Source organism: Tupaia chinensis, unplaced genomic scaffold, assembly GCF_000334495.1.
Source record: "Tupaia chinensis unplaced genomic scaffold, TupChi_1.0 Scaffold000682_1, whole genome shotgun sequence".
In the NCBI taxonomy this organism is placed as follows: Eukaryota; Metazoa; Chordata; class Mammalia; order Scandentia; family Tupaiidae; genus Tupaia; species Tupaia belangeri.
Genome location: NW_006160205.1, coordinates 1,715,841 through 1,733,261, shown reverse-complemented (window position 1 = coordinate 1,733,261; position 17,421 = coordinate 1,715,841). Strand labels below are relative to the sequence as shown.

At 40.1% G+C, this 17,421-nt stretch overlaps 1 protein-coding gene across 3 annotated transcripts in view; it reads right to left on the bottom strand.

Moving 5' to 3' along the window:
* The window catches only part of TAFA4 (TAFA chemokine like family member 4), a 191,713-nt gene that overhangs the window by 11,709 nt on the left and 162,583 nt on the right, over positions 1-17,421 (bottom strand). The gene's annotated exons all lie outside the window — the stretch shown is intronic.

Genomic DNA, 17,421 nt, shown 5'->3' with positions numbered 1-17,421 from the left:
AGGACTCTCTATATCCTCCTGGCTCAATCTTGGTAGATTATATGTGCCCAGGAATTTGTCCATCTCATCCAGATTGTCTTGTTTCTTGGCATATAGATGTTCATAGTATCCTCTAAGGATGTTTTGTGTTTCTACTTTGTCTGTTGTTCTATTGCCTGCTTCATTGCAGCTTTGATTCACCCGGTTCCTTTCTCTCTTCTTAGTAAGTCTCACTAGTGATGCATCGATTTTATTGATCTTTTCAAAGAACCAGCTTTTACTTTCATTTATTTTCTGTATAGTTTGTTTATTTTCTATTTCATTTATTTCTGCTTGGATCTTTATTATTTCCTTTCTCCTAGAGTTTTTTTTTTGGATTTTTTTTGCTGTTGCTTTTCCAATTCCCTAAGGCATGATGTTCGCTGATCCATTTGCCTTCTTTCTGTCTACCTCTTATGTGCACTAATTGCTATGAACTTCCCTCTTATGACTGCTTTAGCAGTGTCCCAAAGATTATGGAAACTCACATCCTCATTGTCATTGGCTTCCATGAATCTTTTCAGTCTTTATGTCTTTGGTAGTTGTGGAGTTACTCAGGAGTAGGTAATTTAATTTCCATGTATTTGAGTATTTTTGAGGATTTCTCTTGAAATTAAACTCAAGTTTAATTCCATCATGGTCATGTGGGGGTGAGAAAAAAGTGTATCTCGTGGTTTTTGGATGGAAAGTTCTATAGATGTCTGTTAAGTCCATTTGATTGATGATATCATTTAGATCCTTTATCTCTTTATCTATTTCTTGTCTAGATGATCTGTTCCAAGGGGATAGTGCAGTGTTGAGGTCTCCAACAACTAGTGTATTGCAGTCTATCTCTCCTTTTAGATCTAACAGTCTTTCTTTCACATATTTGGGTGCTCCTGTGTTAGGTGCATAGATATTTATAAGCGTTATACCTTCTTGATCTACTGATCCTTTTACTACAATACAGTGCCCTTCTTTGTCTCTTTGAACAGTTTTTGTTTTAAAGCCTTTCTTGTCAGAAATTAGTACCACAACTCCAGCCCTTTTTTGATTTCCATTTGCATGGAAAACCTTTTTCCAGCCCTTCACTTTTAGTCTATGTATGTCTTTCTCTATGAGGTGGGTTTCCAGAGGCAACAGATAGAGGGTTTCTGTGTTTTTATCCGTTCAGTCAGTCTGTGTTTCTTGATTGGAGAATTTAATTCATTCACATTCAATGTTACTATCACTGTTACCAGATCTGTCCCAATGTTTAACTTGTCCATTGTCTTAGCTGCCTTTTATTCCTTTGTTTCTGGCTGTTAATTCTTTAGTTTTCCTGGAACAGTACTTTCTTCAGGGTTTCTTGAAGAGTTGGTCCGGTGTTGGCAAATTCTTTCAGGTTTTGTTTAAGATTTTAATCTTTTTTTTCCCACATGAAGGATAATCTTGCAGGATACAATAGTCTTGGTTGAAATTGTTTCTCTCTTAGACTTTCAATACATCTTACCATTCTTTCCTTGATTGCATTGTTTCCATTGAGAGGTCTGGTGTTAGCTTGATGGGATGACCTTTGTACATCACTTCTCATTTCTCTCTTGCCAGTTCTTGTCTTTATCTGTGGTTTTTGGACAGTCTGGCTAAGATTTGCCTTGGGGAAGATCTGGGGTTGAATCTATTTAGGGTCCTTTGTATTTTGTGGGTCTGGATGCTCAAGTGCCTCTCCAGACTTGGGAAATTTTTTTCCAGGATATCATGGAATAGATTTTCAATGCTGTTACTACTTTCTTCACCTCCGATTATTCTAACGTTTGGGCATTTCATGGGATCTAGTATTTCTCGCATATTATCCTCATTTGTTGTTGTTGTTGTTTTTTCTATCTTCATGGCATTTTCTTCTAGGTCAGAGGTTTTACTTTAAGGAACCAGCAGTTAGCATAATGGCTATGTCGCTGGACTCCCACATAGTCGACCGTGGTTCGCGTCCCAGACCTGGTGGCTTAAAACTCACGCCGGGCGTGTGTGCGTGTGTGCCCAAGATCCCGAGAGGAGAATGGAGGAGAAGGGATTGCGGTGTGACCATCCCTCCTGGGGGGTGATTTCTCGCTTTCTCTCTGTCTCTCTCTGTCTCTCTCTGTCTGGCGAGCGCACGTGCCCTATAGTGAAAAATCTCTCCAAAAAAAAAAGGTTTTACTTTCTACATCGGAGATTTGATCTTCAATATGGTCTAATCGACTTTTAATACTTTCAAGAGATTTTTTGATTTCCTGTAGTTCGTTGTTTCTTTTCTGTTCCAACTTATAGAATTTGTTCACCATAAACGTTCTAAATTCTTTATCTGACATTTTGGTAACATCCTCAGGTTTTAGGAGATGGAGAAGAATTACTCTGTTCCTTTGATGGAGACATATTTCCTGTTTTATTCAGTCGTGAGGCTCTTCTAGCCATTGGAAGATGTATTCACTTTTGAATACCTCTTATGAGAACGTTTCTTCAACTAGGAGCAAGTATGTTTCCCTTTTGCTGTGATATGGTGTGTGCAGAAGTCACTCTTTTGTTGTTTTTAGCAATGTGGTATCAAGAGGTGTACTCTATTCAGCTGTCTCTCTGGGGCATGGGGTCCTGTCTTGGGAGCCTGGAAGTGGGGCAAAGGGTAGTGGTGCCCCTGCCTCAGCCTCCCTTGCTGGCCAGGAGCCTAGAGATGGAACTGGAGGGCTCCTCAAATCTATAGCATATCGGGACCAGCAGTTAGTGTAATGGCTATGTCACTGGACTCCCATGTAGTTGACCGCGGTTTGCGTCCCGGACCCAGTGGCTTAAACTCACACCAGGTGAGAGCCCAAGATCCCAGGAGGAAAAGGGACTATGGCGTGGCCATCCCCCCTGGGGGGTGATTTCTCACTTTCTATCTCTCTCTCTGTCTTTCTGGCGAGTGTATGCACCCTATAGCGAAAACCTCTCCAAAAAAAAAAAAAAAAATCTATAGCATATCTATGCATCAACAGTGAATAGACTGAGGTAGAAGTAAAGGATGCAATTCCATTACAAAAGAATTACGAAATCTAGAAATAAACCTAACCAAAGAAGGCAAAGACCTCTAAAAGTAAAACTATGGGGGGAAAAATGTGGAAAGACATCCATATTCCTGGATTACAATAAGTAATGTAATCACAATGTCAGTCCTACCCAAATCTACAAATTTAACACAATTCCATTCAAATTACCAGAGAGATTCTTTATAGATTAAGGGGGGAACAAATCACAAAATCAGTCTGAAATTATAAAAGACCCCATATTGCCAAAACAATACGGACCCCAAAGTATATTACAAACTGTGATTATCAAAACAGCATGGTATGGGCACAAAAACAGGCATGTGGATCAATGGAACAGAATAGAAACCCCATAAATAAATCCCAAAACATACAGCCACCTGATTTTTGACAAAGGGCACTAGCCAATCCAAAGGGGAAAAGAAAATCTCTTTAGCAAATAGTGCTGGAAAACCTACTTGCAGAAAAATAAAACCTGGACCCTTCTCTCTCAGCATGAATAAAAATCAACTCAAAATGGATCAAAGATCTAAACCCAAGGACTCAAACCATAAAGCTACTGGTGGATAACACAGAGGAAAGTCTTGGAGACATCTTAGCAGGCAAAGACTTCTTAAAGAAGACCGCTAAAGCACAAGCAATCTTCTTGAAAACAGACAAGTGGGATTATATCAGATTAGAAAGCGTCTGCTCAGTGAAAGAAACAATAATTAGAATGAATCAGCAACCCTTGGAATGGGAGACTATATTTGCAAACTATATCTCAGGTAAGGGACTGATAACCAGAAGATACAGAGAACTCAAGCAGCTTGGGGGATGGGAGGAGATACCCAGTTAAAGAACTGTCTAAGGGGGACCAGCAGTTAATGTAATGGCTATGTCGCTGGACTCCCATGTAGTTGACTGCAGTTCGCATTCCGGACCCGGTGGCTTAAACTCACACCAGGTGCGTGTGCACGCATGCCCAAGATCCTGAGAGGAGAAAGGAGGAGAAGGGATTGCGGCGTGGCCATCCCCCCTGGAGGGTGATGTCTCGCTTTCAGTCTCTCTGTCTCTCTGTCTGGCGAGCGCACACGCCCTATAGCAAAACAATTCTCAAAAAAAAAAAAAAACTGTCTAAGGAAGACATACGAATAACCAAAAAGGATATCAAATAATGCTTAACATCCCTTATCATAAAGGAGATGCAAATCAAAACCACAATGAAATACCACCTACACCCCAGTCAGATTTAAAAAATAAAAAGTGATAAGTGCTGATGAGCCTATGGTGAAAAGGGAACTCTGACACTGTTGATGGAAATTTAAATTAGTACAGCCACTCTGGAGAATAATATGAAGGGTCTTCCAAGATGTACAAATCAAACCACTGCATGATTCAGTAATTCCACTGCTGGCTATCTATCCAAAGGATATGAATACACTCAGTTGGAAAAATAATTGCACATACACATTTATTGCAGCATTATTCACAATTGCCAAGACATGGAAGAAACCAAAATGTTCATGAGATGAATGGATTAAAAAGTGTGGCACATATACACTGTAGACTACTACTGAGCCGTTGGGGGAAAAAAAGAGAAAGAGAGAGACTCTGGCATTTGATAGAAAGTGGATAAACATGGAAGATCTACAGCTAAACAAAGCAAGCCAGACTATGAAAGAGAGACATTTTATATCCCCCTATTTAATATATACTGAATGTCCACACTCTATGGCAAAAACTGAAAGATTGAAATATTTAAAAGCATGGAGAACAATTGCAGATACTAGAGACAGGGTGAGACAAGGGTGGGAAATAGGGGGAGGGTGAGAAAAAGGGAATGGAGGGGGAAAGGAAGCAAAACATTTAAGGAACACAAAAATGGAAAGTTGTGTTGATAACGTGTGTGATATCTTTAAGTAGACTAATACACAGTGTATTCATGCTGGGAAAGTTCATTTTATATGCTGTAAAGACATACAGTGACTTAATATAAATGAAAATAAAAATAAACTTTGGTGAAAAAAGTATTCAACAGCCCTTATCATAAAAAAAAAAAAAATGCACATCAAAACAGTGAGCTACCACTCAACCCCAGTCAGAATGGCTATGACAAATAAAACAAAGACTAACAAGCACTGGTGAGACTGTGAAAAAGAGAGAACCTCCTCCTGCACTGTTGATGGGAATATAAATTGGTACATCCACTATGAAAAACAATATGGATGTTCCTCAAAAACCTACAAATGGAATTAACCATACAACCCAGTAATCCTACTCCTTGGTATTTACCCAAAAAATGTGAAAGCACTCATTTGTAAGGACACATGCACTTCCAAGTTTATTCAGCACTATTCACAATCACAAAGACATGGAAAAAATTTAAGTCCCAAAACCCTGATCACTGAGTCGAAAATTGTGGCACATATACATTATGGAATATTATTCAGCCATAAGGAACAGTGTGAGAAACTTTTTCATTTGACTCAAAGTGGTTGAATATGGATGACTTACTGCTAAGCAAAGCAAATCAGACTTAAAAAGGCAAACACTATCTCCACTCAATAATATACCAGATGTCTGCACTCTATGGCAAAAATGGAAAGATCTGAAGATAGGAGGGAGGGGACCAGCAGTTAGCGTAATGGATGTCACTGGACTCCCATGTAGCCTACCACATTTGAGTCCCGGCCCCGGTAGGTTAAACTCACGCCAAGCACGTGTGTGTGTGCGCGTGCCCAAGACCCTGAGAGGAGAAAGGAAGAGAAGGGATTGCAGCATAGCCATCCCCCCTTAGGGGGTGATGTCTCTCTCTCCCTCTGTCTGGGGAGTGCATGCGCCCTATAGCAAAAAAAAAAAAAAAAAATCTTTAAAAAAAAAAAAAACAAGAAAAGAAAAAAAATAGGAGATAGCACAAGTGTAACTATCAAAGACTGTATGGGGGGAGGGCTGGGGCAGCTCAGGGCAGAAACATTTAGCAAAGCCAAGAATGTAAGATTCTCTGTTAAAAATGGTTATGGTAATATCCCTAATTAGATTGTCAAAAATAAATAGAAACAAAAACAATTTATGAGTTTTAAACATTATGTCACATGCCTATATCATTCACTTCACTTCATCTAATGATGTAAGCATTTTATTATCCCAAATCCTAAGAAGAAGAATGGACAGTACAATGAGATATTTTGGGAGAGGGAGTCCACATTCACATCATTTTACTTTAGAATATTTTAATAGATTTACTTTCTTATTAATTATTGTTAATCTTCCCCCGCCTAACTTATAAACTTTTTACGTCTAGGACAAAACTATTTATGGTTTCAGGGATCCACAGGAAGTCTTGGAATGTATCCCCTGTGGATAAGGGGAGACTTCTGTACATGAAAATGCAACTCTTGGGAATGCCAATTTTATATCTGGCACCTTTACTGAATTAATTTATCAGCACCAAGCATTTAAAATAGAATTAACACCCATCTTCCTCAAACTCTGACAAAATACTGAAGAGGAAGTAGCACTTCTAAACTCATTTTAAAAAGCCACCATTATCCTTATACCAAAGCCAGATAAGGATGTCATGAGAAAAGAAAATTATATGACCATGTCTACTAGCAAACTGATTCAATGGCACATTAAAGGGATCACACACCATGATCAAATGGATTTATCCTTGAAGTCCAAGAATGTTTAACATACGCAAATGAATTAGTGTGATACGTTGCATTAACAGAATGAAGGACAAAAGTCATATGATCATCTCAATAGAGGCAAAGAAAGCATTGGACAAAATTAAGCATCTTTTCATGACAAAAAGATTTCAACAAAGGAGGTACAGAAAGAAGGCACTTTCACATGATAAAATACAAAATAAGTCCATAACTAACATCGTGCCCAACAGTAAAAAGACGATAGCTTTTCCTATAACAATATTTCTTTCTTTCTTTTTTTTTTGGAGAGGTTTTTGCTGTAGGGCACGTGCGCTTGCCAGAGAGAGACATAGAGACAGAAAGCGAGAAATCACCCCCCAGGGGGGATGGTCACACTGCAATCCCTTCTCCTCCATTCTCCTCTCGGGATCTTGGACATGCACGCACACGTGCCCGGCGTGAGTTTTAAGTCACCAGGTCTGGGACGTGAATCGCGGTTGACTACGTGGGAGTCCAGCGACATAGCCATTACGCTAACCTGCTGGTCCCCTCCTATAATATTTCTGAAACAAGACAAGGATGCCCACTCTTGCCGCTTCTGTTCAACATACTCCTGGAAGTCCTAGCCGGGCAATTGTGTAAGAGAATGAAATAAAAGACATCCAAGTCAGAAAAGAAAGTCAAATTGTCTCTGTTTTCAGAGTACATGATCTTATATAGAGAAAACCCTAAAGACTTCCCAATGGATTTGACTGAAACTGCCAGTGCCTGTGAAGTCTGACAGTCAAGTTCAAGAAAGTTTTACAAACGCTATTACAGATTCAGTATCCCGTACTCAAAATGTGTGGGACCAAAACGGTTTTCTATTTTGAATTTTTACAGATTTTGGAATATTTGTGGGTATAACATAATGAGGTATCTTGGGAATAAGAGCCAAGACTAAACACAAAATTCGTTTTGTACATACCTTATACACGTAGCCTGAAGGTAATTTTATACAGTATGTTTGTATTTTGTTTTGACTATGACCCATCATATAAGGTTAGATCTGGAATTTTCTAGGGTAGCCTCATGTCAGCACTCACAGTTTCAAATTTAGGGGCCTAGTGGTGACATAGCAGTTATGTTTACGAACTCCCTCATGGCTGATCACAGTTCAAGTCCCAGACCCAGTGGCTTGAAAATCATGCTGGGTACATTTACTCACGTACCCAAGATCTCAGAAGGAGAATGGAGGAGAAGGGATTGCAGCACAGCCATCCTTCTCCCCCGGGGGTTGGTGGGGGGGTGGGGGTGGGGAGTTGATTTCTCATGTTCCCTCTCTCTCCAGCTAGCGCACACACCCTAAGGCAAAAACTTAAAAAAAAAAAAAATTTAAAAAAAGGTTTCAAATTTTGGAGTACTGATGTTCAACCCATTAGTACTTCTTAGAGACACCCTGTTACTTACCTTCCCTGCATTTTCCAATTTAATCTCACTATAACCCTAAGGTTACAATTACTTTCCTGCCTTTCATAGGAAAAACAAACAAACAAAAGAAAAACAAACAAACAAACAAAAAAACTGAGACCTGAAGGTCTTAAGCGATTCACACAAGGTCACACAGATTGAAAGAAATCAAACCAGCATTGGAAGAGAAGCAACTTGCCCCTAGACTCCAAGTGCTAGATCTAAATCTACACCCTTACAGGAGAACAAAGCTTCTACTAGAAACAAGACCTAGTACATACTCAGTGACAAAAGCAGGGATCGCGGCAAGTCAGTGCATGCAAATGCTTCCCCATTTGGGCAAATGTTACACGGTATGGCAGGAGCACAGGATGATTTCAATTTTTTGGAAGTTTCTTTATTTCTTGAGCAAGAGAAAGAGCACCCCCAACAAGGTCTTGACACCCCGATTCACCACCCCCAGCTTCAGCTGGCCTCAGGCTAAGGAAACACGTACGCCTAGCATACTCATTAAGGTCTCTGGACCTGAACTTGGAACTTTCCCTTGGGGTTGGCCTCACAGAACTTCACGTTTTACTACTGTGCCATACTCTAGTCTCATGGATGATTTCACTAGTAATGGAAGGGGCCATATGTCTTCATATGTGGTCGCTGATTCTAGCCAAATACTGAGCTACTACCTGATGACACCCATCAAAACCTTAGTCCTGAGTCAGTTAGGTTTGTGATCTAGGATAATCATTTGCTATTTAAATCAGGAAGTGCCGGCACTGAAAAAGGAATATAGTTACACACTTAACGTATTTCATCAGAGGCAGTTACTGAACTGGAGTAGAGCCCATCAATCCTCAATATCATTAACAGTTTCGTCTTAAAACTTCATGGAACCTAGTTCCCTTTCAAGGCACTTTTACCTCCTATTCCTCTTTTGAAAGAAGAAATTACTGGTGTCACAACTCTCCATAAAAGGGGTAGCAGGTACCACAATTCAGATTTCCTCCTTCTCCCATAGTCTTTCTATTCTACCACAATTGACAATAGTATTCCATTAGATTAGTAGGCGCTGCATGGTATCTCGCCTTACTCACTGTCATGACCTACTCACTGTCATGACCTACTCACTGTCATGACCTTCACTTATTTTCTGAATTCCTTGTGTTGGTCCCAAGTAGATAGAACCATGAACATCAAATGGTTCCCAACCTTCACTTTAAAATACCGTTCTGCAGGACTAGAAAAGTTACATGAATGTTGACAGAGTCTAGTTATACTTGTATGAGTTAGAGATGAATTTTTAAAATACTTTTTTTCCCGTAGACTACCTTTTTTCCAAGCAGGAGTGAAATCCAAGTCCTCTGGAGGTTTCAGAGCTACAGAGAAGATCCAGAAGCCTGGGCAGGAGACTGGGGGCCTGGCCACATTGTTTTGTGACAGCAAAACAATGAGTAGTCCACCAGGAAACCAGCGGAAATCGGGACACCCATGTGGTTGAAGTGAGATCATCAGAGAAGCACTGGGTACCCAAGTAAAGTGGTTAGGAATGAACCATCAGGTGCTCCTGAGGACAGTTGGACATTACTCTAGGTTCTTTAAGTAGAGTAGAATTCCAAAAGAGTCGACAGGTGGTGTAGTGGTTGAGGCACTCGACTGTGGTTCAAGTCCCAGAACTGGTGGCCTGAAAAACACAACAGCTAACAGGACGAATAAGCAAATGAAAGAAAGAGAACAAGAGAGAAGCAAACAACTGAGGTCTGACTGAAGTATGAAATTGAGGAGCGGGGGGGCTCCATGTGTGCCCGCTATCCTGTGCTTCCCCTGGCCATGCTGCAGAGGATGCTAACAGGACGAATAAGCAAATGAAAGAAAGAGAACAAGAGAGAAGCAAACAACTGAGGTCGTACTGAAATATGAAATTGAGGAGCAGGGGCTCCATGTGTGCCCGCTATCCTCTGTGCTTCCCCTGGCCATGCTGCAGAGGATGCCTGGGGCTTGGAATTTCCAGTCACCAGAATCTTAAAACTTCCAAAATGATGTTGAAAAGCACTGATGAGAAAAACATCCTTGTCCTGTTCCTGACATTCAAGTCAGCAAAAAAAAAAAAAAAACAAGGTCAAGTCCATGGGTATGGCCAGAGTCAAGGTTAAAGTAAAGTTTAAAAGCCAAGGTCAGGTTCAATTTCAAGATCAAAGTCCGAATAAAGTTTAACCGTCAAGGTCAGAGAAAAGTTTAGCTTTCAAGTTCAAGGTCAGGTTTAATGTCAAGTTCAATGCCAGAGAGAAGTGTAACCATCAAGGTCAAGGGCAAAGCAAAGTTTAGACATCAAGGTCAAGTTTAATGTCAAGGCCAAAGTAGAGTTTAAAAGCCAAAGTCAAGTTTAAGGCCAAAGTAAATTTCAAAAGCTAAGGCCAAGATCAAGGCCGACCCCATCACCGAGGGCAAGGCTAGTTTCCTAGTCCCTGGTAATTGACATTCTATTCTCTACTTCCATGACTACGTATTTCTGTTTCTGGGTTAGTTCACTTAACCAAGAAATATTCACCTTGCTCCAAATAAGATTGTATTCTAACTAATACATTTATAGTAGAATTACTAATATCGGGAATTTAAGAGGTAACAGCACTACAGACTCCACAGATTATAAAAGCATTATTATATGAAGAGCTATATGCTTTATATTTGACAACTTACAAGTAATAGAAAAATTCTTTGAATCATATAATCTGCCATAGCTTACTCAAAAAGAAACCTAAGAAATCTTTTATTCCAAATATTTTAGTCACTATCATTTTCTTTAATTTGACCAGAGACAGAGTGAAAGAGAGCAAGTCACCGAGTCCGAGACTCAAACTGCAATTGGCCTTGGGAGTCCAGCACTCTAACCAGGACACCTGCCAGTCCCAACCTGAGTAGACTTATTAAAGAAATTTTAAAAAAAGATGATGAAGAAAAGAAAAGAAAAAAAAAATTGAGGAGGGGAGAAAATCCCTACAGAGAAAGAGAATTAATCCAATTTTCTCAATTCCACAGCAAAGGAATGAATGAATTCCAGTAGAGATAAATTATAGGAATAGATGTCACTTTCTTAACCACAGGGGGAAAAAAATACAATATGGATTGAAGTAAATTCAAGAAGGAAGCATCAAGTTCAAGTTCACATCCCTGCATCAGCCTGCATCCTAGTGGTTAAGGTAGCCAGATCCCAAGAAACCAACTGTGGTTGGAATCCCAGCCCATGACTGGAAAGTCACACTGGATGCATATGCATGTGTGGCTGGAAAAATGGAGGAGAGGGGACTGCAGCATGACCATCCCCACAAGGTGGTGTTTCTCTCTCTCTCTCTCTCTCTCTCTCTCTCTCTCTCAGGTGAGAACACATGCCCTCTGGCAATTTTTTAAAATATTACATTCAAACAGAATTATTTACCAGTTTTCCTTCATTTAGCTGGAAAATAACTTTATCTAGATAAAGTTTTCCAACAGAATCTTTAAAATAGTAAGTTGCTTCGGATCAGCAGTTAGCGTAATGGCTATGTCGCTGAACTCCCAGGTAGCTGACCACAGTTCGAGTCCCCGGACCTGGTGGCTTAAACTTACGCCGGACGCGTGTGCGCCCGTGCCCAAGATCCCAAGAGGAGAATGGAGGAGAAGGGATTGTGGCGTGGCCATCCTCCCGGGGGTGTGATTTCTCTTTCTGTCTTGCTGTCTCTTTCTGGTGAGCGCACGCGCCCTATAGCAAAAACTTCTCAAAAAAAAAAAAAATAGTAAGCTGCTCTAGAATTTAAAATCGTTCCATTTACAAACACACACACACACACACACACACACAAATTTCTTATCTTACAGAACAGTACATACACAGAATGAGGTAAGTTTCCTACCAGTAGATACCTTCTCTATAAGAGAGTTTCTTTGTGAAAGAGTTAATAGCAAATATTCCTTGGAAGAATATAAAAGTAGCCACCAAAGTTACCCAAATACCACTTTTGATATTCCTTAATGAGAGGCCAACAGGTGGCAAAGTGGTTAAGGCACTAGATTCCCCCATGGCTGCCTGAGGTTTGAGTCCTGAACTTAACAGCTTTTGCTTCCTCTTTCTTTCTCTCTCTCTTCAAATTTTTAAAATAATGACAATAATAAAAAATAAAATAATTTTTAAAAAGGAGTTAAGGATTCAGTAAGGTACACACAACAATGGTGATAGAGGGGAGGGTTCCACTAGAGGGTGAAGAAGGTGATTAAATGGCCTGGAAATTTAAGCTTCAAGTGCATGCAGAGCATGGCTATGGGCAGAGACAAAGGACCCAGAACTAGGTTCTATTAACATAACTGTTGAGAACATCTGCCCACTTTCCTAAGCCTTGTCTCCAAAGAAAACAAGCTTGTAGGAGGCATATTCTTTCCTGTTACAGAATATCATAATACACTTTAAATGAGAGTGTCTTGTCACTTCTATTTTTAAAATAAAAGTCTTTAAAAAAAAAATCCTCATGCCTTCCTGATTTATTAAAACACCTAATATCCCTAATCTTCAAGCTGCCAACCTACAATGAATTTCCAGTTTTATGCAGAAAGGAATCAAAAATAAAAAGACGACAAAGCCCTCCCTGGCTTAAGAGTAGTGACTAGTACAATGTTACTGCCTAGGTGAAAATTTAATGTGACTAATTAGCTGTTTTGCCTCTGGTGCATTTTCCTTACTCTCCTCTGCTGTATAAAATAAATTGTGTTTTATTTTGTATCTCTTGTCCCAAATAAATATCACTCGGTTAAATAAAACACGATAGGTATTTATACAGCTACTAAGATAAGCTCACCCGAGAATTAGACTAACAAAGAACAGCCTCACTTTTCAAGGGGTGGCCTCTCATTTGCGGACTTAATTTAGAGGCATTTACACAGAGTTAAGGTCATTCTAAAGAAAACTGTATTTTCACACTACAGCTATGGGTAGAAAGATTAAGAAAACATCTTCTCAGAGTCTGTCTTCTAGAATATGCTCTGAGATTTTCATGCATCTTTGTTTTGTTCGTACCACTATTATTTCAAGACACTCATTGTGTGCTTTAAAAACTAAACCATTTTATTAACTTTTATATTTCTTATTATTTCAAGAATAGAAGCCATACCAACCCAGCTAACAGGCCTAGCAGCAGTAGTTAGAGCACTAATGAGTTCTTCAAGAAACCTATCCTATGCACACGTTCTGCAAATAACACAATACAGTAGTATTTCCACAAAGTTCACATAGTGGGTGAATACATGCACAAGGAGGCCTCTGATAAGTTCCTGTTTTTAAAAACTGCCAGAGGGTGCATGCACTTGCCACAAAAGAAAAACCAAGGGAAAAAGCACCCCTCAGCGGGGAGGTCCCACCACAATCCCTTCTTCTAGATTTCTCCATCCTGCTCAGATTTAGAGCACACAGGCATATGCACCCAGCATGTTTTCAAGTCACAGGGGCCAGGATCCAAACCACATGGTCAACCATGTGACATCCACCTCCCTTAACTAGTAGGCTATGGGGTCAGCCCAAAAGTACTAATGACTTTTTAAAGAAATCTTTCTTGTTCATACATTCTGCAGATAACACAAGCCAGTACTATTATTTCCAAAAGTACAAATAGTACTAAGCAAGTTGGTGCCCAAGTTTGTATAGACTGACCTTTCATGATCTAGGTTTATCCTCTTGGCTAACTACAGTACCACATATATAGGGAACCTCTACATCAGAGTTTCTCAACTTTTTTTTTTTTTTTTTGGCAGGGAGTGTGGGGAGGTTTATGCTACAGAGTGCATGCATTTGCCAGAGAGACAGAAAAAGAAAAGTCACTCCCCAGTGGGGATGGCCACATCACAATCCCTTCTCCTTCAGTGTCCTCTTGAAATTTGGGGCATGCATGCACACACACCCGGTGTGAGTTTCAAGCTGTGGGATCCAAGACTCGAACTTCAGTCAACAACATGGGAGTCTAGCACCTTAACCACGACACCACCTGCTGGTTAACATTTGGGGTCAGTTTTTTTTTTGGTGGGGTCTATCCTATGCATCATAAGATGTTGAGGAGCATTTATGGCTTCTACACACTAGATGCCAGTATCACCCTCTCCCAAGTGTCCCCACACAATGTCCCTAGGGGGGCAAAATCACCCCTGAGAAACACCGATCTATAGTTTGTAGACATACTTACTTTAAAATTCTGTCTGTGCTGGTTCATGAGACCTACCCAAAGCTTTGGCTTGCAAAAATAATCCTAACTCACAGCAATGCCAGGCTGCTACTTTCCCTTGTTCCTCTCTGCCCCTACCATAGGGACTTCCACAAACCCAAAGTTTTGTGCACACACATACTCCCAAATTGTGGCTGATCCCAGGTCCACCTATGCTGACAAGGAAACCTGTCAAGGTCAGAGATCATGTTTTTCCTTCTCAGGAATCATAGGATGCTTTACAGGACTGTCATCCATGGCACTTTCTGCTCTCTCTGCTTGGTATCCTCTGTTTCTTCCACTCTCCTAAAAAGTGAATTTGCACAGGGCAGGAAGTGAATCCTGAAACTGAATTTATCTAAGGCCACTACCATCAAGGGCTCTATTCACCTCTCCAGTCTTGTCTTCTACCATCTCCAAGCCCACCCCACTCAGTATCATCCGCTTCATGCTGCCTCGTTCCCTAATTCGCTCCACCCTCATATTTGCCTTCCTGGTAAATTTAGACCCATTGCCTCTCACGGGACACCATCCCTGGCCCTTCTCTGCTTTCTTGGGAAACTCTTCACTCATGACAGTTTCTCTCTGGTAAACAAAGGACTCCTTGAAATGAGGTCCTGAGTCTCACCATCACCATCCTGTCCACCAGCACTGAGGACAGGACAACCTCAAAGGGCTAGATCATAACTTGGTGAATGAAGTAAGTACGAACATACATGCCCATCCAATTCTCAAAGTGTCCTTGTCAAGTAAGCCTCACCATCACCCACTTGACTGCCATGGAGAAAAACTGCCTCATCTTTTATGTGGCAAGGAGAACACACCCAACTTAAAAAAATAAAATAAAAGAGTGAAATCACATCATAAAGAGAAACCCTATGTCTTATCCCACAGTCCATAAAGCTATGAAAGTTGTCTATAGACCAAACAGTAAGTTGCCTCTCTAACTAAAATTCTGACCTCTCAGAAAAGTAGAAGAAATTAGGGTATCATCAAAAGATTTTTAAAAAGAAAGAAAGAAAAAGCTTTTTCTGAGCAACTGCCTTTTATTCCTAAGCTTTTGTCTTTTGTTCCTAAGCTTTTGTCTTATTAATCTCTTTTAAACCCAATGTTTAGAAAGCATTCATTTTGACAAAATAAATTAATCTTCCTGTACTACACATTTATCTCATTTTATCATAAACCATTCAGTGTTATCTCTATAGAGCTGTGTTTTGATAAACGTGTGGGATATAGCTCCACCAAAAACAGTCCTGCATCTGCTGGTTAAAGAGTCAAAAGGAAAATGTTTACCAGCTGAATGGTTGCCTGCTTAGGACCCAAGTAACCAATCAATCAAATACTTTCCCATCCCCTCTCCTAAATTCCTAACATGTATCAAAGACACATTTTAATACTTCAAAGGGACCCAGCTGTGGTGGTACAGGCAGTAGGACATTGCTCTGCAATGCTGGAAGCCATATGGAAGACCAGAGGTTCGGATCCCTGGTCAACCTTAACATGCCAAGCATTCAGTCTCTGGCTGGAAAAGCTGGAGGCTCCGGGGGAATGAGTTGTATGGTTTATCACTTGATGGATTCTTGTCAAAGGAGTGCCTCCTTCTCCCTTTCTCTCTTTCAGAAGAAAAAAACTTTTTTAATTCAGGGAAATATCATAAGTTAACTATAACAAAAACAACTTTTGGAGAGGGGAGAAACAGCTCATTTTTCTCCCTGTTGAACTAATAAAAGCTATGGTCTTGTGGAAAAGCAATGAAAATACTAGATAAGTATCTGTAGTATGGATTAAAAAAGTGCAAAAGGATATTCCAGTTTCTATGTCAACATTAATTAGTGCCCCGCTCCAACATTGTCTTGCCTTTGTTTTAATTTAAATGTAAATTTAAACGAATTTTATATTTTAGATCCTCTCTATTCTTATTGACAAGTAAGATAAGAGGAACATATCAGCAGAGAATAGGTCTTCCCACATGCCAATTAACAGCATGATACTGCATAATTATTATGGGATAAAGATTAAGCAGGTAAAGCTAAAAAGCCCTAATGGAAACACACTCAGATCAAGGGGATATAAAAACAGACATACATCCTGACCGAATCCTAAACTTCTACACTTCTCAGTGATTTTGATCCAATAAACATTTACTGAGCACTGGTAGGCAATGCTAGATGGAGGGGACACAGTCCAATCCCACCTTTCAGGGTGCTGGTATTCTCTGGTTACAAACACTACGAAAGAGCTACCCTGCACTGTCCAATATGAAGCTTCTAGCCATAAGTACCCATTAAATTTAAATTCCCACTTGTCACATTTCACTCAGTTCAAACCAGTGATATTGCAGCTACTCATAGCCCCATGTGGGTACTAGCTACTAACCATGCTGGGCATATGTGCATCATCACATCGATCTGTACAGATATTCCTATAGATACCAAGCTAGAGAGGCCACATTTGCCACATCACAGAAAGTTCAATTATACAGCACTGTGTACTCTGCAGAGATGCTAAATGATAGGTGTCTTTCTGCTACCAATCCGATGACACTAGGGAAAATAGCCTGTGAGTCTGTGTGCCTTGCTACACGCACAACTGAAGGGTCCATCATTAGAGGAATGACAACATAAATTATGAACTATCCATACGATGGAATGCTAGGAAGCAGTTGAAAAAAGCCAAGTGAGACCAACAAGAGGGGTCTTCAAAAAGTGAATGGAAAATGCAAATGATGGAGCCAGCAAGTGGCATGGCGGTTAAGGCACTGGACTCCCACATGGCCAATCACAGTTCGAGTCCCAGACCTTAACAGAGCTCATCCATTCTCTCTCTCCCCCTCCCTCCCTCCCTCTCTCTCTCTTCAAATTAAAAATAAGTAAATAAATGAAAAGAATAAATTATTTTTTAAAAGATATATTATGAAAATACTACATATGTATTTCAAAATTTTTGCACCAAAATAAGCTCATACTCTAATACTATCCCATAAACATTTTGAAAGTACCATCACATATGCTAGCACACAAGTACCTATACAACCTAGTACAGATAGGAACAAGGCAAGCTAAGAAATACCCAAGATAACACTACTTCTATAACATTTACATTCAT